The sequence below is a fragment of the Lissotriton vulgaris genome, chromosome 8 (assembly GCF_964263255.1).
Source record: "Lissotriton vulgaris chromosome 8, aLisVul1.2, whole genome shotgun sequence".
Taxonomy (NCBI): domain Eukaryota; kingdom Metazoa; phylum Chordata; class Amphibia; order Caudata; family Salamandridae; genus Lissotriton; species Lissotriton vulgaris.
Window position 1 is genome coordinate 1,531,485,697 of NC_141696.1, and position 27,138 is coordinate 1,531,512,834.

General features: G+C 38.2%; 8 non-coding genes across 8 annotated transcripts; all 8 read right to left on the minus strand.

Moving 5' to 3' along the window:
- Nucleotides 1–551: 551 nt before the first annotated feature.
- TRNAF-AAA (transfer RNA phenylalanine (anticodon AAA)) lies at nucleotides 552–624 on the minus strand. The gene has a single exon. It is a non-coding gene; the product is annotated as a tRNA-Phe (tRNA).
- Nucleotides 625–12,757: 12,133 nt separating this feature from the next.
- Nucleotides 12,758–12,830, minus strand: TRNAF-GAA (transfer RNA phenylalanine (anticodon GAA)). Its single transcript has one exon. It is a non-coding gene; the product is annotated as a tRNA-Phe (tRNA).
- Nucleotides 12,831–16,240: 3,410 nt separating this feature from the next.
- TRNAF-GAA (transfer RNA phenylalanine (anticodon GAA)) lies at nucleotides 16,241–16,313 on the minus strand. Its single transcript has one exon. It is a non-coding gene; the product is annotated as a tRNA-Phe (tRNA).
- A 507-nt stretch (nucleotides 16,314–16,820) lies between these two features.
- On the minus strand, nucleotides 16,821–16,893 carry TRNAF-GAA (transfer RNA phenylalanine (anticodon GAA)). Its single transcript has one exon. It is a non-coding gene; the product is annotated as a tRNA-Phe (tRNA).
- Nucleotides 16,894–17,983: 1,090 nt separating this feature from the next.
- On the minus strand, nucleotides 17,984–18,056 carry TRNAF-GAA (transfer RNA phenylalanine (anticodon GAA)). Its single transcript has one exon. It is a non-coding gene; the product is annotated as a tRNA-Phe (tRNA).
- A 1,091-nt stretch (nucleotides 18,057–19,147) lies between these two features.
- TRNAF-GAA (transfer RNA phenylalanine (anticodon GAA)) lies at nucleotides 19,148–19,220 on the minus strand. The gene has a single exon. It is a non-coding gene; the product is annotated as a tRNA-Phe (tRNA).
- A 508-nt stretch (nucleotides 19,221–19,728) lies between these two features.
- On the minus strand, nucleotides 19,729–19,801 carry TRNAF-GAA (transfer RNA phenylalanine (anticodon GAA)). Its single transcript has one exon. It is a non-coding gene; the product is annotated as a tRNA-Phe (tRNA).
- A 3,407-nt stretch (nucleotides 19,802–23,208) lies between these two features.
- Nucleotides 23,209–23,281, minus strand: TRNAF-GAA (transfer RNA phenylalanine (anticodon GAA)). The gene has a single exon. It is a non-coding gene; the product is annotated as a tRNA-Phe (tRNA).
- Nucleotides 23,282–27,138: the final 3,857 nt, after the last annotated feature.

Sequence of the window (27,138 nt, forward strand, 5' to 3'; positions counted from 1 at the left end):
TTAGATCTTCAGTCTAACGCTCTCCCAACTGAGCTATTTCTGCCTCCTTCTAGCTGTAGTCTTCATACTTTAATTTAAACCATTTAACAAAATAGATGCAGGACCTGGATTTTTAACCTCATATGGTAGAGATATGTTTTAAGGAGTCCTGTATCATTCCCCAGTTAACTGGTGCAATGGGTAAATAGCATTTTTGGGGTCCAGGTTAGGTAGTTGTTTTTTTAACTCTGAATGGACTAGCACTATATTACCCAGATATATTTGGCATGAGTAGGTAAGCAATGTCATCTGACTACTGACATCTGTGTTCAAGGGGAAGTGGAATGTGATGCAGACAAGAGTTTACTTTACAAAAAAGGACGAAATGGAAAACATTCATAGTCAAACCTGAAGGCAAGATAGGTGGAAGAAAGTTTAAAAGGAGGACAGAAAGCAAAGTCTATGTTGAATTGATCATTTTGTAGATCAGTTGATAAAAATGTTGATAGAGAAAAAAGTACTACAGCTGATTCCAAGACCTATTTTGTTAGAAGCAAGGAACCTCTCAACTGTGCCGAAACCCGGGATTGAACCAGGGACCTTTAGATCTTTAGTCTAACGCTCTCCCAACTTAGCTATTTCGGCCTGCTTATAGCTGTGGTCTTCATACTTTAATTTAAACCATTTAACAAAATAGATGCAGGACCTGGATTTTTAACCTAATATGGTAGAGGTATGTTTTAAGGAGTCCTGTATCATTCCGCAATTAACTGGTGCAATGGGCAAATAGCAGTTTTGGGATCCAGGTTAGGTAGTTGTTTTTTTAACTCTGAATGAACTAGCACTATATTACCCAGATATATTTGGCATGAGTAGGTAAGCAATGTCATCTGACTACTGACATCTGTATTCAAGGGGAGGTGGAAGGTAATGCAGACAAGAGTTTACTTTACAAAAAAGCATGAAATGGGAAATATTCATTGTCAAACCTGAAGGTAAGAGAGGTGGAAGCAAGTTTAGAAGGAGGACATAAAGCAAAGTCTATGTTAAATTGATTGTGTTGTAGATCAGTTGGAAAAAATTTGATGAATAGAGAAAAAGTACTACAGCTGATTCCAAGACCTATTTTGTTAGAAGCAAGGAACCTCTCAACTGTGCCGAAACCCGGGATTGAACCAGGGACCTTTAGATCTTCAGTCTAACGCTGTCCCATCTGAGCTATTTCGGCCTGCTTATAGCTGTGGTCTTCATACTTTAATTTAAACCATTTAACAAAATAGATGCAGGACCTGGATTTTTAACCTCATATTGTAGAGATATGTTTTAAGGAGTCCTGTATCATTCCCCAGTTAACTGGTGCAATGGGTAAATAGCATTTTTGGGATCCAGGTTAGGTAGTTGTTTCTTTTAACTCTGAATGGACTAGCACTATATTACCTAGATATATTTGGCATGAGTAGGTAAGCAATGTCATCTGACTACTGACATCTGTGTTCAAGGGGAAGTGGAATGTGATGCAGACCAGAGTTTACTTTACAAAAAAGGACGAAATGGGAAACATTCATTGTCAAACCTGAAGGCAAGATAGGTGGAAGAAAGTTTAAAAAGAGGACAGAAAGCAAAGTCTATGTTGAATTGATCATTTTGTAGATCAGTTGATAAAAATGTTGATAGAGAAAAAAGTACTACAGCTTATTCCAAGACCTATTTTGTTAGAAGCAAGGAACCTCTCAAGTGTGCCGAAACCCGGGAATGAACCAGGGACCTTTAGATCTTCAGTCTAACGCTCTCCCAACTGAGCTATTGCAGCCTGCTTATAGCTGTGGTCTTCATACTTTAATTTAAACCATTTAACAAAATAGATGCAGGACCTGGATTTTTAACCTCATATGGTAGAGGTATGTTTTAAGGAGTCCTGTATCATTCCGCAATTAACTGGTGCAATGGGCAAATAGCAGTTTTGGGATCCAGGTTAGGTAGTTGTTTTTTTAACTCTGAATGAACTAGCACTATATTACCCAGATATATTTGGCATGAGTAGGTAAGCAATGTCATCTGACTACTGACATCTGTATTCAAGGGGAGGTGGAAGGTAATGCAGACAAGAGTTTACTTTACAAAAAAAGCATGAAATGGGAAATATTCATTGTCAAACCTGAAGGTAAGAGAGGTGGAAGCAAGTTTAGAAGGAGGACATAAAGCAAAGTCTATGTTAAATTGATTGTGTTGTAGATCAGTTGGAAAAAATTTGATGAATAGAGAAAAAGTACTACAGCTGATTCCAAGACCTATTTTGTTAGAAGCAAGGAACCTCTCAACTGTGCCGAAACCCGGGATTGAACCAGGGACCTTTAGATCTTCAGTCTAACGCTGTCCCAACTGAGCTATTTCGGCCTGCTTATAGCTGTGGTCTTCATACTTTAATTTAAACCATTTAACAAAGTAGATGCAGGACCTGGATTTTTAACCTCATATGGTAGAGATATGTTTTAAGGAGTCCTGTATCATTCCCCAGTTAACTGGTGCAATGGGTAAATAGCATTTTTGGGATCCAGGTTAGGTAGTTGTTTTTTTAACTCTGAATGGACTAGCACTATATTACCTAGATATATTTGGCATGAGTAGGTAAGCAATGTCATCTGACTACTGACATCTGTGTTCAAGGGGAAGTGGAATGTGATGCAGACAAGAGTTTACTTTACAAAAAAGGACGAAATGGGAAACATTCATTGTCAAACCTGAAGGCAAGATAGGTGGAAGAAAGTTTAAAAGGAGGACAGAAAGCAAAGTCTATGTTGAATTTTTCATTTTGTAGATCAGTTGATAAAACTGTTGATAGAGAAAAAAGTACTACAGCTGATTCCAAGACCTATTTTGTTAGAAGCAAGGAACCTCTCAACTGTGCCGAAACCCGGGATGGAACCAGGGACCTTTTGATCTTCAGTCTAAAGCTCTCCCAACTGAGCTATTGCGGCCTGCTTATAGCTGTGGTCTTCATACTCTAATTTAAACCATTTAACAAAATAGATGCAGGACCTGGATTTTTAACCTCATATGGTAGAGATATGTTTTAAGGAGTCCTGTATCATTCCGCAATTAACTGGTGCAATGGGCAAATATTAGTTTTGGGATCCAGGTTAGGTAGTTGTTTTTTTAACTCTGAATGGACTAGCACTATATTACCCAGATATATTTGGCATGAGTAGGTAAGCAATGTCATCTGACTACTGACATCTGTATTCAAGGGGAGGTGGAAGGTAATGCAGACAAGAGTTTACTTTACAAAAAAGCATGAAATGGGAAATATTCATTGTCAAACCTGAAGGTAAGAGAAGTGGAAGCAAGTTTAGAAGGAGGACATAAAGCAAAGTCTATGTTAAATTGATTGTGTTGTAGATCAGTTGGAAAAAATTTGATGAATAGAGAAAAAGTACTACAGCTGATTCCAAGACCTATTTTGTTAGAAGCAAGGAACCTCTCAACTGTGCCGAAACCCAGGATTGAACGAGGGACCTTTAGATCTTCAGTCTAACGCTGTCCCAACTGAGCTATTTCGGCCTGCTTATAGCTGTGGTCTTCATACTTTAATTTAAACCATTTAACAAAATAGATGCAGGACCTGGATTTTTAACCTCATATGGTAGAGATATGTTTTAAGGAGTCCTGTATCATTCCCCAGTTAACTGGTGCAATGGTTAAATAGCATTTTTGGGATCCAGGTTAGGTAGTTGTTTTTTTAACTCTGAATGGACTAGCACTATATTACCTAGATATATTTGGCATGAGTAGGTAAGCAATGTCATCTGACTACTGACATCTGTGTTCAAGGGGAAGTGGAATGTGATGCAGACAAGAGTTTACTTTACAAAAAAGGACGAAATGGGAAACATTCATTGTCAAACCTGAAGGCAAGATAGGTGGAAGAAAGTTTAAAAGGACAGAAAGCAAAGTCTATGTTGAATTGATCATTTTGTAGATCAGTTGATAAAACTGTTGATAGAGAAAAAAGTACTACAGCTGATTCCAAGACCTATTTTGTTAGAAGCAAGGAACCTCGCAACTGTGCCGAAACCCGGGATGGAACCAGGGACCTTTTGATCTTCAGTCTAAAGCTCTCCCAACTGAGCTATTGCGGCCTGCTTATAGCTGTGGTCTTCATACTCTAATTTAAACCATTTAACAAAATAGATGCAGGACCTGGATTTTTAACCTCATATGGTAGAGATATGTTTTAAGGAGTCCTGTATCATTCCGCAATTAACTGGTGCAATGGGCAAATAGCAGTTTTGGGATCCAGGTTAGGTAGTTGTTTTTTTAACTCTGAATGGACTAGCACTATATTACCCAGATATATTTGGCATGAGTAGGTAAGCAATGTCATCTGACTACTGACATCTGTATTCAAGGGGAGGTGGAAGGTAATGCAGACAAGAGTTTACTTTACAAAAAAGCATGAAATGGGAAATATTCATTGTCAAACCTGAAGGTAAGAGAAGTGGAAGCAAGTTTAGAAGGAGGACATAAAGCAAAGTCTATGTTAAATTGATTGTGTTGTAGATCAGTTGGAAAAAATTTGATGAATAGAGAAAAAGTACTACAGCTGATTCCAAGACCTATTTTGTTAGAAGCAAGGAACCTCTCAACTGTGCCGAAACCCGGGATTGAACCAGGGACCTTTAGATCTTCAGTCTAACGCTGTCCCAACTGAGCTATTTCAGCCTGCTTATAGCTGTGGTCTTCATACTTTAATTTAAACCATTTAACAAAATAGATGCAGGACCTGGATTTTTAACCTCATATGGTAGAGATATGTTTTAAGGAGTCCTGTATCATTCCCCAGTTAACTGGTGCAATGGGTAAATAGCATTTTTGGGATCCAGGTTAGGTAGTTGTTTTTTTAACTCTGAATGGACTAGCACTATATTACCTAGATATATTTGGCATGAGTAGGTAAGCAATGTCATCTGACTACTGACATCTGTGTTCAAGGGGAAGTGGAATGTGATGCAGACAAGAGTTTACTTTACAAAAAAGGACGAAATGGGAAACATTCATTGTCAAACCTGAAGGCAAGATAGGTGGAAGAAAGTTTAAAAGGACAGAAAGCAAAGTCTATGTTGAATTGATCATTTTGTAGATCAGTTGATAAAACTGTTGATAGAGAAAAAAGTACTACAGCTGATTCCAAGACCTATTTTGTTAGAAGCAAGGAACCTCTCAACTGTGCCGAAACCCGGGATGGAACCAGGGACCTTTTGATCTTCAGTCTAAAGCTCTCCCATCTGAGCTATTGCGGCCTGCTTATAGCTGTGGTCTTCATACTCTAATTTAAACCATTTAACAAAATAGATGCAGGACCTGGATTTTTAACCTCATATGGTAGAGATATGTTTTAAGGAGTCCTGTATCATTCGGCAATTAACTGGTGCAATGGGCAAATAGCAGTTTTGGGATCCAGGTTAGGTAGTTGTTTTTTTAACTCTGAATGGACTAGCACTATATTACCCAGATATATTTGGCATGAGTAGGTAAGCAATGTCATCTGACTACTGACATCTGTATTCAAGGGGAGGTGGAAGGTAATGCAGACAAGAGTTTACTTTACAAAAAAGCATGAAATGGGAAATATTCATTGTCAAACCTGAAGGTAAGAGAGGTGGAAGCAAGTTTAGAAGGAGGACATAAAGCAAAGTCTATGTTAAATTGATTGTGTTGTAGATCAGTTGGAAAAAATGTGATGAATAGAGAAAAAGTACTACAGCTGATTCCAAGACCTATTTTGTTAGAAGCAAGGAACCTCTCAACTGTGCCGAAACCCGGGATTGAACCAGGGACCGTTAGATCTTCAGTCTAACGCTCTCCCAACTGAGCTATTTCGGCCTGCTTATAGCTGTGGTCTTCATACTTTAATTTAAACCATTTAACAAAATAGATGCAGGACCTGGATTTTTAACCTCATGTGGTAGAGATATGTTTTAAGGAGTCCTGTATCATTCCGCAATTAACTGGTACAATGGGTAAATAGCATTTTTTGGATCCAGGTTAGGTAGTTGTTTATTTAACTCTGAATGGACTAGCACTATATTACCCAGATATATTTGGCATGAGTAGGTAAGCAATGTCATCTGACTACTGACATCTGTGTTCAAGTGGAAGTGGAAGGTAATGCAGACAAGAGTTTACTTTACAAAAAAGCATGAAATGGGAAATATTCATTGTCAAACCTGAAGGTAAGAGAGGTGGAAGCAAGTTTAGGAGGACATAAAGCAAAGTCTATGTTAAATTGATTGTGTTGTAGATCAGTTGGAAAAAATTTGAGGAATAGAGAAAAAGTACTACAGCTGATTCCAAGACCTATTTTGTTAGAAGCAAGGAACCTCTCAACTGTGCCGAAACCCAGGATTGAACCAGGGACCTTTAGATCTTCAGTCTAACACTCTCCCAACTGAGCTATTTCGGCCGTTAGATAGCTGGGGTCTTCATACTTTAATTTGAACCATTTAACAAAATAGATGCAGGACCTGGATTTTTAACCTCATATGGTAGAGATATGTTTTAGGGAGTCCTGTATCATTCCCCAGTTAACTGGTGCAATGGGTAAATAGCATTTTTGGGATCCAGGTTAGGTAGTTGTTTTTTTAACTCTGAATGGACTAGCACTATATTACCTAGATATATTTGGCATGAGTAGTTAAGCAATGTCATCTGACTACTGACATCTGTGTTCAAGGGGAAGTGGAATGTGATGCAGACAAGAGTTTACTTTACAAAAAAGGACGAAATGGGAAACATTCATTGTGAAACCTGAAGTTAAGAGAGGTGGAAGCAAGTTTAGAAGGAGGACATAAAGCAAAGTCTATGTTAAATTGATTGTGTTGTAGATCAGTTGGAAAAAATTTGATGAATAGAGAAAAAGTACTACAGCTGATTCCAAGACCTATTTTGTTAGAAGCAAGGACCCTCTCAACTGTGCCAAAACCCAGGATTGAACCAGGGACCTTTAGATCTTCAGTCTAACGCTCTCCCAACTGAGCTATTTCAGCATTCTGATAGCTGGGGTCTTCATACTTTAATTTGAACCATTTAACAAAATAGCTGCAGGACCTGGATTTTTAACCTCATATGGTAGAGATATGTTTTAAGGAGTCCTGTATCATTCCCCAGTTAACTGGTGCAATGGGTAAATAGCATTTTTGGGATCCAGGTTAGGTAGTTGTTTTTTTAACTCTGAATGGACTAGCACTATATTACCTAGATATATTTGGCATGAGTAGGTAAGCAATGTCATCTGACTACTGACATCTGTGTTCAAGGGGAAGTGGAATGTGATGCAGACAAGAGTTTACTTTACAAAAAAGGACGAAGTGGGAAACATTCATTGTCAAACCTGAAGGCAAGATAGGTGGAAGAAAGTTTAAAAGGAGGACAGAAAGCAAAGTCTATGTTGAATTGATCATTTTGTAGATCAGTTGATAAAAATGTTGATAGAGAAAAAAGTACTACAGCTGATTCCAAGACCTATTTTGTTAGAAGCAAGGAACCTCTCAACTGTGCCGAAACCCGGGATGGAACCAGGGACCTTTAAATCTTCAGTCTAACGCTCTCCCAACTGAGCTATTGCGGCCTGCTTATAGATGTGGTCTTCATACTTTAATTTAAACCATTTAACAAAATAGATGCAGGGCCTGGATTTTTAACCTCATATGGTAGAGATATGTTTTAAGGAGTCCTGTATCATTCCGCAATTAACTGGTGCAATGGGCAAATAGCAGTTTTGGGATCCAGGTTAGGTAGTTGTTTTTTTAACTCTGAATGGACTAGCACTATATTACCCAGATATATTTGGCATGAGTAGGTAAGCAATGTCATCTGACTACTGACATCTGTATTCAAGGGGAGGTGGAAGGTAATGCAGACAAGAGTTTACTTTACAAAAAAGCATGAAATGGGAAATATTCATTGTCAAACCTGAAGGTAAGAGAGGTGGAAGCAAGTTTAGAAGGAGGACATAAAGCAAAGTCTATGTTAAATTGATTGTGTTGTAGATCAGTTGGAAAAAATTTGATGAATAGAGAAAAAGTACTACAGCTGATTCCAAGACCTATTTTGTTAGAAGCAAGGAACCTCTCAACTGTGCCGAAACCCGGGACCTTTAGATCTTCAGTCTAACGCTCTCCCAACTGAGCTATTTCGGCCTGCTTATAGCTGTGGTCTTCATACTTTAATTTGAACCATTTAACAAAATAGATGCAGGACCTGGATTTTTAACCTCATATGGTAGAGATATGTTTTAAGGAGTCCTGTATCATTCCCCAGTTAACTGGTGCAATGGGTAAATAGCATTTTTGGGATCCAGGTTAGGTAGTTGTTTTTTTAACTCTGAATGGACTAGCACTATATTACCTAGATATATTTGGCATGAGTAGGTAAGCAATGTCATCTGACTACTGACATCTGTGTTCAAGGGGAAGTGGAATGTGATGCAGACCAGAGTTTACTTTACAAAAAAGGACGAAATGGGAAACATTCATTGTCAAACCTGAAGGCAAGATAGGTGGAAGAAAGTTTAAAAAGAGGACAGAAAGCAAAGTCTATGTTGAATTGATCATTTTGTAGATCAGTTGATAAAAATGTTGATAGAGAAAAAAGTACTACAGCTTATTCCAAGACCTATTTTGTTAGAAGCAAGGAACCTCTCAACTGTGCCGAAACCCGGGATTGAACCAGGGACCTTTAGATCTTCAGTCTAACGCTCTCCCAACTGAGCTATTGCAGCCTGCTTATAGCTGTGGTCTTCATACTTTAATTTAAACCATTTAACAAAATAGATGCAGGACCTGGATTTTTAACCTCATATGGTAGAGGTATGTTTTAAGGAGTCCTGTATCATTCCGCAATTAACTGGTGCAATGGGCAAATAGCAGTTTTGGGATCCAGGTTAGGTAGTTGTTTTTTTAACTCTGAATGAACTAGCACTATATTACCCAGATATATTTGGCATGAGTAGGTAAGCAATGTCATCTGACTACTGACATCTGTATTCAAGGGGAGGTGGAAGGTAATGCAGACAAGAGTTTACTTTACAAAAAAGCATGAAATGGGAAATATTCATTGTCAAACCTGAAGGTAAGAGAGGTGGAAGCAAGTTTAGAAGGAGGACATAAAGCAAAGTCTATGTTAAATTGATTGTGTTGTAGATCAGTTGGAAAAAATGTGATGAATAGAGAAAAAGTACTACAGCTGATTCCAAGACCTATTTTGTTAGAAGGAAGGAACCTCTCAACTGTGCCGAAACCCGGGATTGAACCAGGGACCTTTAGATCTTCAGTCTAACGCTGTCCCAACTGAGCTATTTCGGCCTGCTTATAGCTGTGGTCTTCATACTTTAATTTAAACCATTTAACAAAATAGATGCAGGACCTGGATTTTTAACCTCATATGGTAGAGATATGTTTTAAGGAGTCCTGTATCATTCCCCAGTTAACTGGTGCAATGGGTAAATAGCATTTTTGGGATCCAGGTTAGGTAGTTGTTTTTTTAACTCTGAATGGACTAGCACTATATTACCTAGATATATTTGGCATGAGTAGGTAAGCAATGTCATCTGACTACTGACATCTGTGTTCAAGGGGAAGTGGAATGTGATGCAGACCAGAGTTTACTTTACAAAAAAGGACGAAATGGGAAACATTCATTGTCAAACCTGAAGGCAAGATAGGTGGAAGAAAGTTTAAAAAGAGGACAGAAAGCAAAGTCTATGTTGAATTGATCATTTTGTAGATCAGTTGATAAAAATGTTGATAGAGAAAAAAGTACTACAGCTTATTCCAAGACCTATTTTGTTAGAAGCAAGGAACCTCTCAACTGTGCCGAAACCCGGGATTGAACCAGGGACCTTTAGATCTTCAGTCTAATGCTCTCCCAACTGAGTTATTGCAGCCTGCTTATAGCTGTGGTCTTCATACTTTAATTTAAACCGTTTAACAAAATAGATGCAGGACCTGGATTTTTAACCTCATATGGTAGAGGTATGTTTTAAGGAGTCCTGTATCATTCCGCAATTAACTGGTGCAATGGGCAAATAGCAGTTTTGGGATCCAGGTTAGGTAGTTGTTTTTTTAACTCTGAATGAACTAGCACTATATTACCCAGATATATTTGGCATGAGTAGGTAAGCAATGTCATCTGACTACTGACATCTGTATTCAAGGGGAGGTGGAAGGTAATGCAGACAAGAGTTTACTTTACAAAAAAGCATGAAATGGGAAATATTCATTGTCAAACCTGAAGGTAAGAGAGGTGGAAGCAAGTTTAGAAGGAGGACATAAAGCAAAGTCTATGTTAAATTGATTGTGTTGTAGATCAGTTGGAAAAAATTTGATGAATAGAGAAAAAGTACTACAGCTGATTCCAAGACCTATTTTGTTAGAAGCAAGGAACCTCTCAACTGTGCCGAAACCCGGGATTGAACCAGGGACCTTTAGATCTTCAGTCTAACGCTGTCCCAACTGAGCTATTTCGGCCTGCTTATAGCTGTGGTCTTCATACTTTAATTTAAACCATTTAACAAAATAGATGCAGGACCTGGATTTTTAACCTCATATGGTAGAGATATGTTTTAAGGAGTCCTGTATCATTCCCCAGTTAACTGGTGCAATGGATAAATAGCATTTTTGGGATCCAGGTTAGGTAGTTGTTTTTTTAACTCTGAATGGACTAGCACTATATTACCTAGATATATTTGGCATGAGTAGGTAAGCAATGTCATCTGACTACTGACATCTGTGTTCAAGGGGAAGTGGAATGTGATGCAGACAAGAGTTTACTTTACAAAAAAGGACGAAATGGGAAACATTCATTGTCAAACCTGAAGGCAAGATAGGTGGAAGAAAGTTTAAAAGGAGGACAGAAAGCAAAGTCTATGTTGAATTGATCATTTTGTAGATCAGTTGATAAAACTGTTGATAGAGAAAAAAGTACTACAGCTGATTCCAAGACCTATTTTGTTAGAAGAAAGGAACCTCTCAACTGTGCCGAAACCCGGGATGGAACCAGGGACCTTTTGATCTTCAGTCTAAAGCTCTCCCAACTGAGCTATTGCGGCCTGCTTATAGCTGTGGTCTTCATACTCTAATTTAAACCATTTAACAAAATAGATGCAGGACCTGGATTTTTAACCTCATATGGTAGAGATATGTTTTAAGGAGTCCTGTATCATTCCGCAATTAACTGGTGCAATGGGCAAATAGCAGTTTTGGGATCCAGGTTAGGTAGTTGTTTTTTTAACTCTGAATGGACTAGCACTATATTACCCAGATATATTTGGCATGAGTAGGTAAGCAATGTCATCTGACTACTGACATCTGTATTCAAGGGGAGGTGGAAGGTAATGCAGACAAGAGTTTACTTTACAAAAAAGCATGAAATGGGAAATATTCATTGTCAAACCTGAAGGTAAGAGAGGTGGAAGCAAGTTTAGAAGGAGGACATAAAGCAAAGTCTATGTTAAATTGATTGTGTTGTAGATCAGTTGGAAAAAATTTGATGAATAGAGAAAAAGTACTACAGCTGATTCCAAGACCTATTTTGTTAGAAGCAAGGAACCTCTCAACTGTGCCGAAACCCGGGATTGAACCAGGGATCTTTAGATCTTCAGTCTAACGCTGTCCCAACTGAGCTATTTCGGCCTGCTTATAGCTGTGGTCTTCATACTTTAATTTAAACCATTTAACAAAATAGATGCAGGACCTGGATTTTTAACCTCATATGGTAGAGATATGTTTTAAGGAGTCCTGTATCATTCCCCAGTTAACTGGTGCAATGGGTAAATAGCATTTTTGGGATCCAGGTTAGGTAGTTGTTTTTTTAACTCTGAATGGACTAGCACTATATTACCTAGATATATTTGGCATGAGTAGGTAAGCAATGTCATCTGACTACTGACATCTGTGTTCAAGGGGAAGTGGAATGTGATGCAGACAAGAGTTTACTTTACAAAAAAGGACGAAATGGGAAACATTCATTGTCAAACCTGAAGGCAAGATAGGTGGAAGAAAGTTTAAAAGGAGGACAGAAAGCAAAGTCTATGTTGAATTGATCATTTTGTAGATCAGTTGATAAAACTGTTGATAGAGAAAAAAGTACTACAGCTGATTCCAAGACCTATTTTGTTAGAAGCAAGGAACCTCTAAACTGTGCCGAAACCCGGGATGGAACCAGGGACCTTTTGATCTTCAGTCTAAAGCTCTCCCAACTGAGCTATTGCGGCCTGCTTATAGCTGTGGTCTTCATACTCTAATTTAAACCATTTAACAAAATAGATGCAGGACCTGGATTTTTAACCTCATATGGTAGAGATATGTTTTAAGGAGTCCTGTATCATTCCACAATTAACTGGTGCAATGGGCAAATAGCAGTTTTGGGATCCAGGTTAGGTAGTTGTTTTTTTAACTCTGAATGGACTAGCACTATATTACCCAGATATATTTGGCATGAGTAGGTAAGCAATGTCATCTGACTACTGACATCTGTATTCAAGGGGAGGTGGAAGGTAATGCAGACAAGAGTTTACTTTACAAAAAAGCATGAAATGGGAAATATTCATTGTCAAACCTGAAGGTAAGAGAGGTGGAAGCAAGTTTAGAAGGAGGACATAAAGCAAAGTCTATGTTAAATTGATTGTGTTGTAGATCAGTTGGAAAAAATTTGATGAATAGAGAAAAAGTACTACAGCTGATTCCAAGACCTATTTTGTTAGAAGCAAGGAACCTCTCAACTGTGCCGAAACCCGGGATTGAACCAGGGACCTTTAGATCTTCAGTCTAACGCTCTCCCAACTGAGCTATTTCGGCCTGCTTATAGCTGTGGTCTTCATACTTTAATTTAAACCATTTAACAAAATAGATGCAGGACCTGGATTTTTAACCTCATGTGGTAGAGATATGTTTTAAGGAGTCCTGTATCATTCCGCAATTAACTGGTACAATGGGTAAATAGCATTTTTTGGATCCAGGTTAGGTAGTTGTTTTTTTTAACTCTGAATGGACTAGCACTATATTACCCAGATATATTTGGCATGAGTAGGTAAGCAATGTCATCTGACTACTGACATCTGTGTTCAAGTGGAAGTGGAAGGTAATGCAGACAAGAGTTTACTTTACAAAAAAGCATGAAATGGGAAATATTCATTGTCAAACCTGAAGGTAAGAGAGGTGAAAGCAAGTTTAGAAGGAGGACATAAAGCAAAGTCTATGTTAAATTGATTGTGTTGTAGATCAGTTGGAAAAAATTTGAGGAATAGAGAAAAAGTACTACAGCTGATTCCAAGACCTATTTTGTTAGAAGCAAGGAACCTCTCAACTGTGCCGAAACCCAGGATTGAACCAGGGACCTTTAGATCTTCAGTCTAACGCTCTCCCAACTGAGCTATTTCGGCCATCTGATAGCTGGGGTCTTCATACTTTAATTTGAACCATTTAACAAAATAGATGCAGGACCTGGATTTTTAACCTCATATGGTAGAGATATGTTTCAAGGAGTCCTGTATCATTCCCCAGTTAACTGGTGCAATGGGTAAATAGCATTTTTGGGATCCAGGTTAGGTAGTTGTTTTTTTAACTCTGAATGGACTAGCACTATATTACCTAGATATATTTGGCATGAGTAGTTAAGCAATGTCATCTGACTACTGACATCTGTGTTCAAGGGGAAGTGGAATGTGATGCAGACAAGAGTTTACTTTACAAAAAAGGACGAAATGGGAAACATTCATTGTGAAACCTGAAGGCAAGATAGGTGGAAGAAAGTTTAAAAGGAGGACAGAAAGCAAAGTCTATGTTGAATTGATCATTTTGTAGATCAGTTGATAAAAATGTTGATAGAGAAAAAAGTACTACAGCTGATTCCTAGACCTATTAGGTTAGAAGCAAGGAGCCTCTCAACTGTGCCGAAACCCGGGATTGAACCAGGGACCTTTAGATCTTCAGTCTAACGCTCTCCCAACTGAGCTATTTCGTCCTGCTTACAGCTGTGGTCTTCATACTTTAATTTAAACCATTTAACAAAATAGATGCAGGACCTGGATTTTTAACCTCATATGGTAGAGATATGTTTTAAGGAGTCTTGTATCATTCCGCAATTAACTGGTGCAATGGGTAAATAGCATTTTTTGGATCCAGGTTAGGTAGTTGTTTTTTTAACTCTGAATGGACTAGCACTATATTACCCAGATATATTTGTCATGAGTAGGCAAGCAATGTCATCTGACTACTGACATCTGTGTTCAAGGGGAAGTGGAAGGTAATGCAGACAAGAGTTTACTTTACAAAAAAGCATGAAATGGGAAATATTCATTGTCAAACCTGAAGTTAAGAGAGGTGGAAGCAAGTTTAGAAGGAGGACATAAAGCAAAGTCTATGTTAAATTGATTGTGTTGTAGATCAGTTGGAAAAAATTTGATGAATAGAGAAAAAGTACTACAGCTGATTCCAAGACCTATTTTGTTAGAAGCAAGGACCCTCTCAACTGTGCCGAAACCCGGGATTGAACCAGGGACCTTTAGATCTTCAGTCTAACACTCTCCCAACTGAGCTATTTCAGCATTCTAATAGCTGGGGTCTTCATACTTTAATTTGAACCATTTAACAAAATAGCTGCAGGACCTGGATTTTTAACCTCATATGGTAGAGATATGTTTTAAGGAGTCCTGTATCATTCCCCAGTTAACTGGTGCAATGGGTAAATAGCATTTTTGGGATCCAGGTTAGGTAGTTGTTTTTTTAACTCTGAATGGACTAGCACTATATTACCTAGATATATTTGGCATGAGTAGGTAAGCAATGTCATCTGACTACTGACATCTGTGTTCAAGGGGAAGTGGAATGTGATGCAGACAAGAGTTTACTTTACAAAAAAGGACGAAGTGGGAAACATTCATTGTCAAACCTGAAGGCAAGATAGGTGGAAGAAAGTTTAAAAGGAGGACAGAAAGCAAAGTCTATGTTGAATTGATCAGTTTGTAGATCAGTTGATAAAAATGTTGATAGAGAAAAAAGTACTACAGCTGATTCCAAGACCTATTTTGTTAGAAGCAAGGAACCTCTCAACTGTGCCGAAACCCGGGATGGAACCAGGGACCTTTAGATCTTCAGTCTAACGCTCTCCCAACTGAGCTATTGCGGCCTGCTTATAGATGTGGTCTTCATACTTTAATTTAAACCATTTAACAAAATAGATGCAGGACCTGGATTTTTAACCTCATATGGTAGAGATATGTTTTAAGGAGTCCTGTATCATTCCGCAATTAACTGGTGCAATGGGCAAATAGCAGTTTTGGGATCCAGGTTAGGTAGTTGTTTTTTTAACTCTGAATGGACTAGCACTATATTACCCAGATATATTTGGCATGAGTAGGTAAGCAATGTCATCTGACTACTGACATCTGTATTCAAGGGGAGGTGGAAGGTAATGCAGACAAGAGTTTACTTTACAAAAAAGCATGAAATGGGAAATATTCATTGTCAAACCTGAAGGTAAGAGAGGTGGAAGCAAGTTTAGAAGGAGGACATAAAGCAAAGTCTATGTTAAATTGATTGTGTTGTAGATCAGTTGGAAAAAATTTGATGAATAGAGAAAAAGTACTACAGCTGATTCCAAGACCTATTTTGTTAGAAGCAAGGAACCTCTCAACTGTGCCGAAACCCGGGACCTTTAGATCTTCAGTCTAACGCTCTCCCAACTGAGCTATTTCGGCCTGCTTATAGCTGTGGTCTTCATACTTTAATTTAAACCATTTAACAAAATAGATGCAGGACCTGGATTTTTAACCTCATATGGTAGAGATATGTTTTAAGGAGTCCTGTATCATTCCGCAATTAACTGGTACAATGGGTAAATAGCATTTTTTGGATCCAGGTCAGGTAGTTGTTTTTTTAACTCTGAATGGACTAGCACTATATTATCCAGATATATTTGGCATGAGTAGGTAAGCAATGGCATCTGACTACTGACATCTGTATTCAAGGGGAAGTGGAAGGTAATGCAGACAAGAGTTTACTTTACAAAAAAGCATGAAATGGGAAATATTCATTGTCAAACCTGAAGGTAAGAGAGGTGGAAGCAAGTTTAGAAGGAGGACATAAAGCAAAGTCTATGTTAAATTGATTGTGTTGTGGATCAGTTGGAAAAAATTTGATGAATAGAGAAAAAGTACTACAGCTGATTCCAAGACCTATTTTGTTAGAAGCAAGGAACGTCTCAACTGTGCCGAAACCCGGGATTGAACCAGGGACCTTTAGATCTTCAGTCTAACGCTCTCCCAACTGAGCTATTTCGGCCTTCTGATAGCTGGGGTCTTCATACTTTAATTTGAACCATTTAACAACATAGATGCAGGACCTTGATTTTTAACCTCATATGGTAGAGATATGTTTTAAGGAGTCCTGTATCATTCCCCAGTTAACTGGTGCAATGGGTAAATAGCATTTTTGGGATCCAGGTTAGGTAGTTGTTTTTTTAACTCTGAATGGACTAGCACTATATTACCCAGATATATTTGGCATGAGTAGGTAAACAATGTCATCTGACTACTGACATCTGTGTTCAAGGGGAAGTGGAATGTGATGCAGACAAGAGTTTACTTTACAAAAAAGGACGAAATGGAAAACATTCATAGTCAAACCGGAAGGCAAGATAGGTGGAAGAAAGTTTAAAAGGAGGACAGAAAGCAAAGTCTATGTTGAATTGATCATTTTGTAGATCAGTTGACAAAAATGTTAATAGAGAAAAAGTACTACAGCTGATTCCAAGACCTATTTTGTTAGAAGCAAGGAACCTCTCAACTGTGCCGAAACCCGGGATTGAACCAGGGACCTTTAGATCTTCAGTCTAACGCTCTCCCAACTGAGCTATTTCGGCCTTCTGACAGCTGGGGTCTTCATACTTTAATTTGAACCATTTAACAAAATAGATGCAGGACCTGGATTTTTAACCTCATATGGTAGAGATATGTTTTAAGGAGTCCTGTATCATTCACCAGTTAACTGGTGCAATGGGTAAATAGCATTTTTAGGATCCAGGTTAGGTAGTTGTTTTTTTAACTCTGAATGGACTAGCACTATATTACCCAGATATATTTGGCATGAGTAGGTAAGCAATGTCATCTGACTACTGACATCTGTGTTCAAGGGGAAGTGGAATGTGATGCAGACAAGAGTTTACTTTACAAAAAAGGACGAAATGGAAAACATTCATAGTCAAACCTGAAGGCAAGATAGGTGGAAGAAAGTTTAAAAGGAGGACAGAAAGCAAAGTCTATGTTGAATTGATCATTTTGTAGATCAGTTGATAAAAATGTTGATAGAGAAAAAAGTACTACAGCTGATTCCAAGACCTATTTTGTTAGAAGCAAGGAACCTCTCAACTGTGCCGAAACCCGGGATTGAACCAGGGACCTTTAGATCTTCAGTCTAACGCTCTCCCAACTTAGCTATTTCGGCCTGCTTATAGCTGTGGTCTTCATACTTTAATTTAAACCATTTAACAAAATAGATGCAGGACCTGGATTTTTAACCTCATATGGTGAGCTATGTTTTAAGGAGTCCTGTATCATTCCGCAATTAACTGGTGCAATGGGTAAATAGCATTTTTGGGATCCAGGTTAGGTAGTTGTTTTTTTAACTCTGAATGGACTAGCACTATATTACCCAGATATATTTGGCATGAGTAGGTAAGCAATGTCATCTGACTACTGACATCTGTGTTCAAGGGGAAGTGGAAGGTAATGCAGACAAGAGTTTACTTTACAAAAAAGCATGAAATGGGAAATATTCATTGTCAAACCTGAAGGTAAGAGAGGTGGAAGCACGTTTAGAAGGAGGATATAAAGCAAAGTCTATGTTAAATTGATTGTGTTGTAGATCAGTTGGAAAAAATTTGATGAATAGAGAAAAAGTACTACAGCTGATTCCAAGACCTATTTTGTTAGAAGCAAGGAACCTCTCAACTGTGCCGAAACCCGGGATTGAACCAGGGACCTTTAGATCTTCAGTCTAACGCTCTCCCAACTGAGCTATTTCGGCCTTCTGATAGCTGTGGTCTTCATACTTTAATTTGAACCATTTAACAAAATAGATGCAGGACCTGGATTTTTAACCTCATATGGTAGAGATCTGTTTTAAGGAGTCCTGTATCATTCCCCAGTTAACTGGTGCAATGGGTAAATAGCATTTTTGGGATCCAGGTTAGGTAGTTGTTTTTTTAACTCTGAATGGACTAGCACTATATTACCTAGATATATTTGGCATCAGTAGGTAAGCAATGTCATCTGACTACTGACATCTGTGTTCAAGGGGAAGTGGAATGTGAAGCAGACAAGAGTTTACTTTACAAAAAAGGACGAAATGGGAAACATTCATTGTCAAACCTGAAGGCAAGATAGGTGGAAGAAAGTTTAAAAAGAGGACTGAAAGCAAAGTCTATGTTGAATTGATCATTTTGTAGATCAGTTGATAAAAATGTTGATAGAGAAAAAAGTACTACAGCTTATTCCAAGACCTATTTCGTTAGAAGCAAGGAACCTCTCAACTGTGCCGAAACCCGGGATTGAACCAGGGACCTTTAGATCTTCAGTCTAACGCTCTCCCAACTGAGCTATTGCAGCCTGCTTATAGCTGTGGTCTTCATACTTTAATTTAAACCATTTAACAAAATAGATGCAGGACCTGGATTTTTAACCTCATATGGTAGAGGTATGTTTTAAGGAGTCCTGTATCATTCCGCAATTAACTGGTGCAATGGGCAAATAGCAGTTTTGGGATCCAGGTTAGGTAGTTGTTTTTTTAACTCTGAATGAACTAGCACTATATTACCCAGATATATTTGGCATGAGTAGGTAAGCAATGTCATCTGACTACTGACATCTGTGTTCAAGGGGAAGTGGAAGGTAATGCAGACAAGAGTTTACTTTACAAAAAAGCATGAAATGGGAAATATTCATTGTCAAACCTGAAGGTAAGAGAGGTGGAAGCAAGTTTAGAAGGAGGACATAAAGCAAAGTCTATGTTAAATTGATTGTGTTGTAGATCAGTTGGAAAAAATTTGATGAATAGAGAAAAAGTACTACAGCTGATTCCAAGACCTATTTTGTTAGAAGCAAGGAACGTCTCAACTGTGCCGAAACCCGGGATTGAACCAGGGACCTTTAGATCTTCAGTCTAACGCTCTCCCAACTGAGCTATTTCGGCCTTCTGATAGCTGGGGTCTTCATACTTTAATTTGAACCATTTAACAAAATAGATGCAGGACCTGGATTTTTAACCTCATATGGTAGAGATATGTTTTAAGGAGTCCTGTATCATTCCCCAGTTAACTGGTGCAATGGGTAAATAGCATTTTTGGGATCCAGGTTAGGTAGTTGTTTTTTTAACTCTGAATGGACTAGCACTATATTACCCAGATATATTTGGCATGAGTAGGTAAGCAATGTCATCTGACTACTGACATCTGTGTTCAAGGGGAAGTGGAATGTGATGCAGACAAGAGTTTACTTTACAAAAAAGGACGAAATGGAAAACATTCATAGTCAAACCTGAAGGCAAGATAGGTGGAAGAAAGTTTAAAAGGAGGACAGAAAGCAAAGTCTATGTTGAATTGATCATTTTGTAGATCAGTTGATAAAAATGTTGATAGAGAAAAAAGTACTACAGCTGATTCCAAGACCTAATTTGTTAGAAGCAAGGAACCTCTCAACTGTGCCGAAACCCGGGATTGAACCAGGGACCTTTAGATCTTCAGTCTAATGCTCTCCCAACTGAGCTATTTCGGCCTTCTGATAGCTGGGGTCTTCATACTTTAATTTGAACCATTTAACAAAATAGATGCAGGACCTGGATTTTTAACCTCATATGGTAGAGATATGTTTTAAGGAGTCCTGTATCATTCCCAATTAACTGGTGCAAGGGGTAAATAGCATTTTTGGGATCCAGGTTAGGTAGTTGTTTTTTTAACTCTGAATGGACTAGCACTATATTACCTAGATATATTTGGCATGAGTAGTTAAGCAATGTCATCTGACTACTGACATCTGTGTTCAAGGGGAAGTGGAATGTGATGCAGACAAGAGTTTACTTTACAAAAAAGGACGAAATGGGAAACATTCATTGTGAAACCTGAAGGCAAGATAGGTGGAAGAAAGTTTAAAAGGAGGACAGAAAGCAAAGTCTATGTTGAATTGATCATTTTGTAGATCAGTTGATAAAAATGTTGATAGATAAAAAAGTACTACAGCTGATTCCAAGACCTATTTTGTTAGAAGCAAGGAAGCTCTCAACTGTGCCGAAACCCGGGATTGAAGCAGGGACCTTTAGATCTTCAGTCTTATGCTCTCCCAACTGAGCTATTGCAGCCTGCTTATAGCTGTAGTCTTCATACTTTAATTTAAATCATTTAACAAAATAGATGCAGGACCTGGATTTTTACCCTCATATGGTAGAGATATGTTTTAAGGAGTCCTGTATCATTCCGCAATTAACTGGTGCAATGGGCAAATAGCATTTTTGGGATCCAGGTTAGGTAGTTGTTTTTTTAACTCTGAATGGACTAGCACTATATTACCCAGATATATTTGGCATGAGTAGGTAAGCAATGTCGTCTCACTACTGACATCTGTGTTCAAGGGGAAGTGGAAGGTAATGCAGACAAGAGTTTACTTTACAAAAAAGCATGAAATGGGAAATATTCATTGTCAAACCTGAAGGTAAGAGAGGTGGAAGCAAGTTTAGAAGGAGGACATAAAGCAAAGTCTATGTTAAATTGATTGTGTTGTAGATCAGTTGGAAAAAATTTGATGAATAGAGAAAAAGTACTACTGCTGATTCCAAGACCTATTTTGTTAGAAGCAAGGAACCTCTCAACTGTGCCGAAACCCGGGATCTTTAGATCTTCAGTCTAACGCTCTCCCAACTGAGCTATTTCAGCATTCTGATAGCTGGAGTCTTCATACTTTAATTTGAACCATTTAACAAAATAGATGCAGGACCTGGATTTTTAACCTCATATGGTGAGATATGTTTTAAGGAGTCCTGTATCATTCCGCAATTAACTGGTGCAATGGGTAAATAGCATTTTTGGGATCCAGGTTAGGTAGTTGTTTTTTTAACTCTGAATGGACTAGCACTATATTACCCAGATATATTTGGCATGAGTAGGTAAGCAATGTCATCTGACTACTGACATCTGTGTTCAAGGGGAAGTGGAAGGTAATGCAGACAAGAGTTTACTTTACAAAAAAGCATGAAATGGGAAATATTCATTGTCAAACCTGAAGGTAAGAGAGGTGGAAGCAAGTTTAGAAGGAGGATATAAAGCAAAGTCTATGTTAAATTGATTGTGTTGTAGATCAGTTGGAAAAAATTTGATGAATAGAGAAAAAGTACTACAGCTGATTCCAAGACCTATTTTGTTAGAAGCAAGGAACCTCTCAACTGTGCCGAAACCCAGGATTGAACCAGGGACCTTTAGATCTTCAGTCTAACGCTCTCCCAACTGAGCTATTTCGGCCTTCTGATAGCTGTGGTCTTCATACTTTAATTTGAACCATTTAACAAAATAGATGCAGGACCTGGATTTTTAACCTCATATGGTAGAGATATGTTTTAAGAAGTCCTGTATCATTCCCCAGTTAACTGGTGCAATGGGTAAATAGCATTTTTGGGATCCAGGTTAGGTAGTTGTTTTTTTAACTCTGAATGGACTAGCACTATATTACCTAGATATATTTGGCATGAGTAGGTAAGCAATGTCATCTGACTACTGACATCTGTGTTCAAGGGGAAGTGGAATGTGATGCAGACAAGAGTTTACTTTACAAAAAAGGACGAAATGGGAAACATTCATTGTCAAACCTGAAGGCAAGATAGGTGGAAGAAAGTTTAAAAAGAGGACAGAAAGCAAAGTCTATGTTGAATTGATCATTTTGTAGATCAGTTGATAAAAATGTTGATAGAGAAAAAAGTACTACAGCTTATTCCAAGACCTATTTTGTTAGAAGCAAGGAACCTCTCAACTGTGCCGAAACCCGGGATTGAACCAGGGACCTTTAGATCTTCAGTCTAACGCTCTCCCAACTGAGCTATTGCAGCCTGCTTATAGCTGTGGTCTTCATACTTTAATTTAAACCATTTAACAAAATAGATGCAGGACCTGGATTTTTAACCTCATATGGTAGAGATATGTTTTAAGGAGTCCTGTATCATTCCGCAATTAACTGGTGCAATGGGTAAATAGCATTTTTGGGATCCAGGTTAGGTAGTTGTTTTTTTAACTCTGAATGGACTAGCACTATATTACCCAGATATATTTGGCATGAGTAGGTAAGCAATGTCATCTGACTACTGACATCTGTGTTCAAGGGGAAGTGGAAGGTAATGCAGACAAGAGTTTACTTTACAAAAAAGCATGAAATGGGAAATATTCATTGTCAAACCTGAAGGTAAGAGAGGTGGAAGCAAGTTTAGAAGGAGGATATAAAGCAAAGTCTATGTTAAATTGATTGTGTTGTAGATCAGTTGGAAAAAATTTGATGAATAGAGAAAAAGTACTACAGCTTATTCCAAGACCTATTTTGTTAGACGCAAGGAACCTCTCAACTGTGCCGAAACCCGGGATTGAACCAGGGACCTTTAGATCTTCAGTCTAACGCTCTCCCAACTGAGCTATTGCGGCCTGCTTATAGCTGTGGTCTTCATACTTTAATTTAAACCATTTAACAAAATAGATGCAGGACCTGGATTTTTAACCTCATATGGTAGAGATATGTTTTAAGGAGTCCTGTATCATTCCCCAATTAACTGGTGTAATGGGTAAATAGCATTTTTGGGATCCAGGTTAGGTAGTGTTTTTTTTAACTCTGAATGGACTAGCACTATATTACCCAGATATATTTGGCATGAGTAGGTAAGCAATGTCATCTGACTACTGACATCTGTGTTCAAGGGGAAGTGGAAGGTAATGCAGACAAGAGTTTACTTTACAAAAAAGCATGAAATGGGAAATATTCATTGTCAAACCTGAAGGTAAGAGAGGTGGAAGCAAGTTTAGAAGGAGGATATAAAGCAAAGTCTATGTTAAATTGATTGTGTTGTAGATCAGTTGGAAAAAATTTGATGAATAGAGAAAAAGTACTACAGCTGATTCCAAGACCTATTTTGTTAGAAGCAAGGAACCTCTCAACTGTGCCGAAACCCGGGATTGAACCAGGGACCTTTAGATCTTCAGTCTAACGCTCTCCCAACTGAGCTATTTCGGCCTTCTGATAGCTGTGGTCTTCATACTTTAATTTGAACCATTTAACAAAATAGATGCAGGACCTGGATTTTTAACCTCATATGGTAGAGATATGTTTTAAGGAGTCCTGTATCATTCCCCAGTTAACTGGTGCAATGGGTAAATAGCATTTTTGGGATCCAGGTTAGGTAGTTGTTTTTTTAACTCTGAATGGACTAGCACTATATTACCTAGATATATTTGGCATGAGTAGGTAAGCAATGTCATCTGACTACTGACATCTGTGTTCAAGGGGAAGTGGAATGTGATGCAGACAAGAGTTTACTTTACAAAAAAGGACGAAATGGGCAACATTCATTGTCAAACCTGAAGGCAAGATAGGTGGAAGAAAGTTTAAAAGGAGGACAGAAAGCAAAGTCTATGTTGAATTGATCATTTTGTAGATCAGTTGATAAAAATGTTGATAGAGAAAAAAGTACTACAGCAGATTCCAAGACCTATTTTGTTAGAAGCAAGGAACCTCTCAACTGTGCCGAAACCCGGGATTGAACCAGGGACCTTTAGATCTTCAGTCTTACGCTCTCCCAACTGAGCTATTGCGGCCTGCTTATAGCTGTAGTCTTCATACTTTAATTTAAATCATTTAACAAAATAGATGCAGGACCTGGATTTTTAACCTCATATGGTAGAGATATGTTTTAAGGAGTCCTGTATCATTCCGCAATTAACTGGTGCAATGGGCAAATAGCATTTTTGGGATCCAGGTTAGGTAGTTGTTTTTTTAACTCTGAATGGACTAGCACTATATTACCCAGATATATTTGGCATGAGTAGGTAAGCAATGTCATCTGACTACTGACATCTGTGTTCAAGGGGAAGTGGAAGGTAATGCAGACAAGAGTTTACTTTACAAAAAAGCATGAAATGGGAAATATTCATTGTCAAACCTGAAGGTAAGAGAGGTGGAAGCAAGTTTAGAAGGAGGATATAAAGCAAAGTCTATGTTAAATTGATTGTGTTGTAGATCAGTTGGAAAAAATTTGATGAATAGAGAAAAAGTACTACAGCTGATTCCAAGACCTATTTTGTTAGAAGCAAGGAACCTCTCAACTGTGCCGAAACCCGGGATTGAACAAGGGACCTTTAGATCTTCAGTCTAACGCTCTCCCAACTGAGCTATTTCGGCCTTCTGATAGCTGTGGTCTTCATACTTTAATTTGAACCATTTAACAAAACAGATGCAGGACCTGGATTTTTAACCTCATATGGTAGAGATATGTTTTAAGAAGTCCTGTATCATTCCCCAGTTAACTGGTGCAATGGGTAAATAGCATTTTTGGGATCCAGGTTAGGTAGTTGTTTTTTAACTCTGAATGGACTAGCACTATATTACCTAGATATATTTGGCATGAGTAGGTAAGCAATGTCATCTGACTACTGACATCTGTGTTCAAGGGGAAGTGGAATGTGATGCAGACAAGAGTTTACTTTACAAAAAAGGACGAAATGGGAAACATTCATTGTCAAACCTGAAGGCAAGATAGGTGGAAGAAAGTTTAAAAAGAGGACAGAAAGCAAAGTCTATGTTGAATTGATCATTTTGTAGATCAGTTGATAAAAATGTTGATAGAGAAAAAAGTACTACAGCTTATTCCAAGACCTATTTTGTTAGAAGCAAGGAACCTCTCAACTGTGCCGAAACCCGGGATTGAACCAGGGACCTTTAGATCTTCAGTCTAACGCACTCCCAACTGAGCTATTGCGGCCTGCTTATAGCTGTGGTCTTCATACTTTAATTTAAACCATTTAACAAAATAGATGCAGGACCTGGATTTTTAACCTCATATGGTAGAGATATGTTTTAAGGAGTCCTGTATCATTCCGCAATTAACTGGTGCAATGGGTAAATAGCATTTTTGGGATCCAGGTTAGGTAGTTGTTTTTTTAACTCTGAATGGACTAGCACTATATTACCCAGATATATTTGGCATGAGTAGGTAAGCAATGTCATCTGACTACTGACATCTGTGTTCAAGGGGAAGTGGAAGGTAATGCAGACAAGAGTTTACTTTACAAAAAAGCATGAAATGGGAAATATTCATTGTCAAACCTGAAGGTAAGAGAGGTGGAAGCAAGTTTAGAAGGAGGATATAAAGCAAAGTCTATGTTAAATTGATTGTGTTGTAGATCAGTTGGAAAAAATTTGATGAATAGAGAAAAAGTACTACAGCTTATTCCAAGACCTATTTTGTGAGAAGCAAGGAACCTCTCAACTGTGCCGAAACCCGGGATTGAACCAGGGACCTTTAGATCTTCAGTCTAACGCTCTCCCAACTGAGCTATTGCGGCCTGCTTATAGCTGTGGTCTTCATACTTTAATTTAAACCATTTAACAAAATAGATGCAGGACCTGGATTTTTAACCTCATATGGTAGAGATATGTTTTAAGGAGTCCTGTATCATTCCGCAATTAACTGGTGCAATGGGTAAATAGCATTTTTGGGATCCAGGTTAGGTAGTTGTTTTTTTAACTCTGAATGGACTAGCACTATATTACCCAGATATATTTGGCATGAGTAGGTAAGCAATGTCATCTGACTACTGACATCTGTGTTCAAGGGGAAGTGAAAGGTAATGCAGACAAGAGTTTACTTTACAAAAAAGCATGAAATGGGAAATATTCATTGTCAAACCTGAAGGTAAGAGAGGTGGAAGCAAGTTTAGAAGGAGGATATAAAGCAAAGTCTATGTTAAATTGATTGTGTTGTAGATCAGTTGGAAAAAATTTGATGAATAGAGAAAAAGTACTACAGCTGATTCCAAGACCTATTTTGTTAGAAGCAAGGAACCTCTCAACTGTGCCGAAACCCGGGATTGCACCAGGGACCTTTAGATCTTCAGTCTAACGCTCTCCCAACTGAGCTATTTCGGCCTTCTGATAGCTGTGGTCTTCATACTTTAATTTGAACCATTTAACAAAATAGATGCAGGACCTGGATTTTTAACCTCATATGGTAGAGATATGTTTTAAGGAGTCCTGTATCATTCCCCAGTTAACTGGTGCAATGGGTAAATAGCATTTTTGGGATCCAGGTTAGGTAGTTGTTTTTTTAACTCTGAATGGACTAGCACTATATTACCTAGATATATTTGGCATGAGTAGGTAAGCAATGTCATCTGACTACTGACATCTTTGTACAAGGGGAAGTGGAATGTGATGCAGACAAGAGTTTACTTTACAAAAAAGGACGAAATGGGAAACATTCATTGTCAAACCTGAAGGCAAGATAGGTGGAAGAAAGTTTAAAAGGAGTACAGAAAGCAAAGTCTATGTTGAATTGATCATTTTGTAGATCAGTTGATAAAAATGTTGATAGAGAAAAAAGTACTACAGCTGATTCCATGACCTATTTTGTTAGAAGCAAGGAACCTCTCAACTGTGCCGAAACCCGGGATGGAACCAGGGACATTTAGATCTTCAGTCTAACGCTCTCCCAACTGAGCTATTGCGGCCTGCTTATAGCTGTGGTCTTCATACTTTAATTTAAACCATTTAACAAAATACATTCAGGACCTGGATTTTTAACCTCATATGGTAGAGATATGTTTTAAGGAGTCCTGTATCATTCCGCAATTAACTGGTGCAATGGGCAAATAGCAGTTTTGGGATCCAGGTTAGGTAGTTGTTTTTTTAACTCTGAATGGACTAGCACTATATTACCCAGATATATTTGGCATGAGTAGGTAAGCAATGTCATCTGACTACTGACATCTGTATTCAAGGGGAGGTGGAAGGTAATGCAGACAAGAGTTTACTTTACAAAAAAGCATGAAATGGGAAATATTCATTGTCAAACCTGAAGGTAAGAGAGGTGGAAG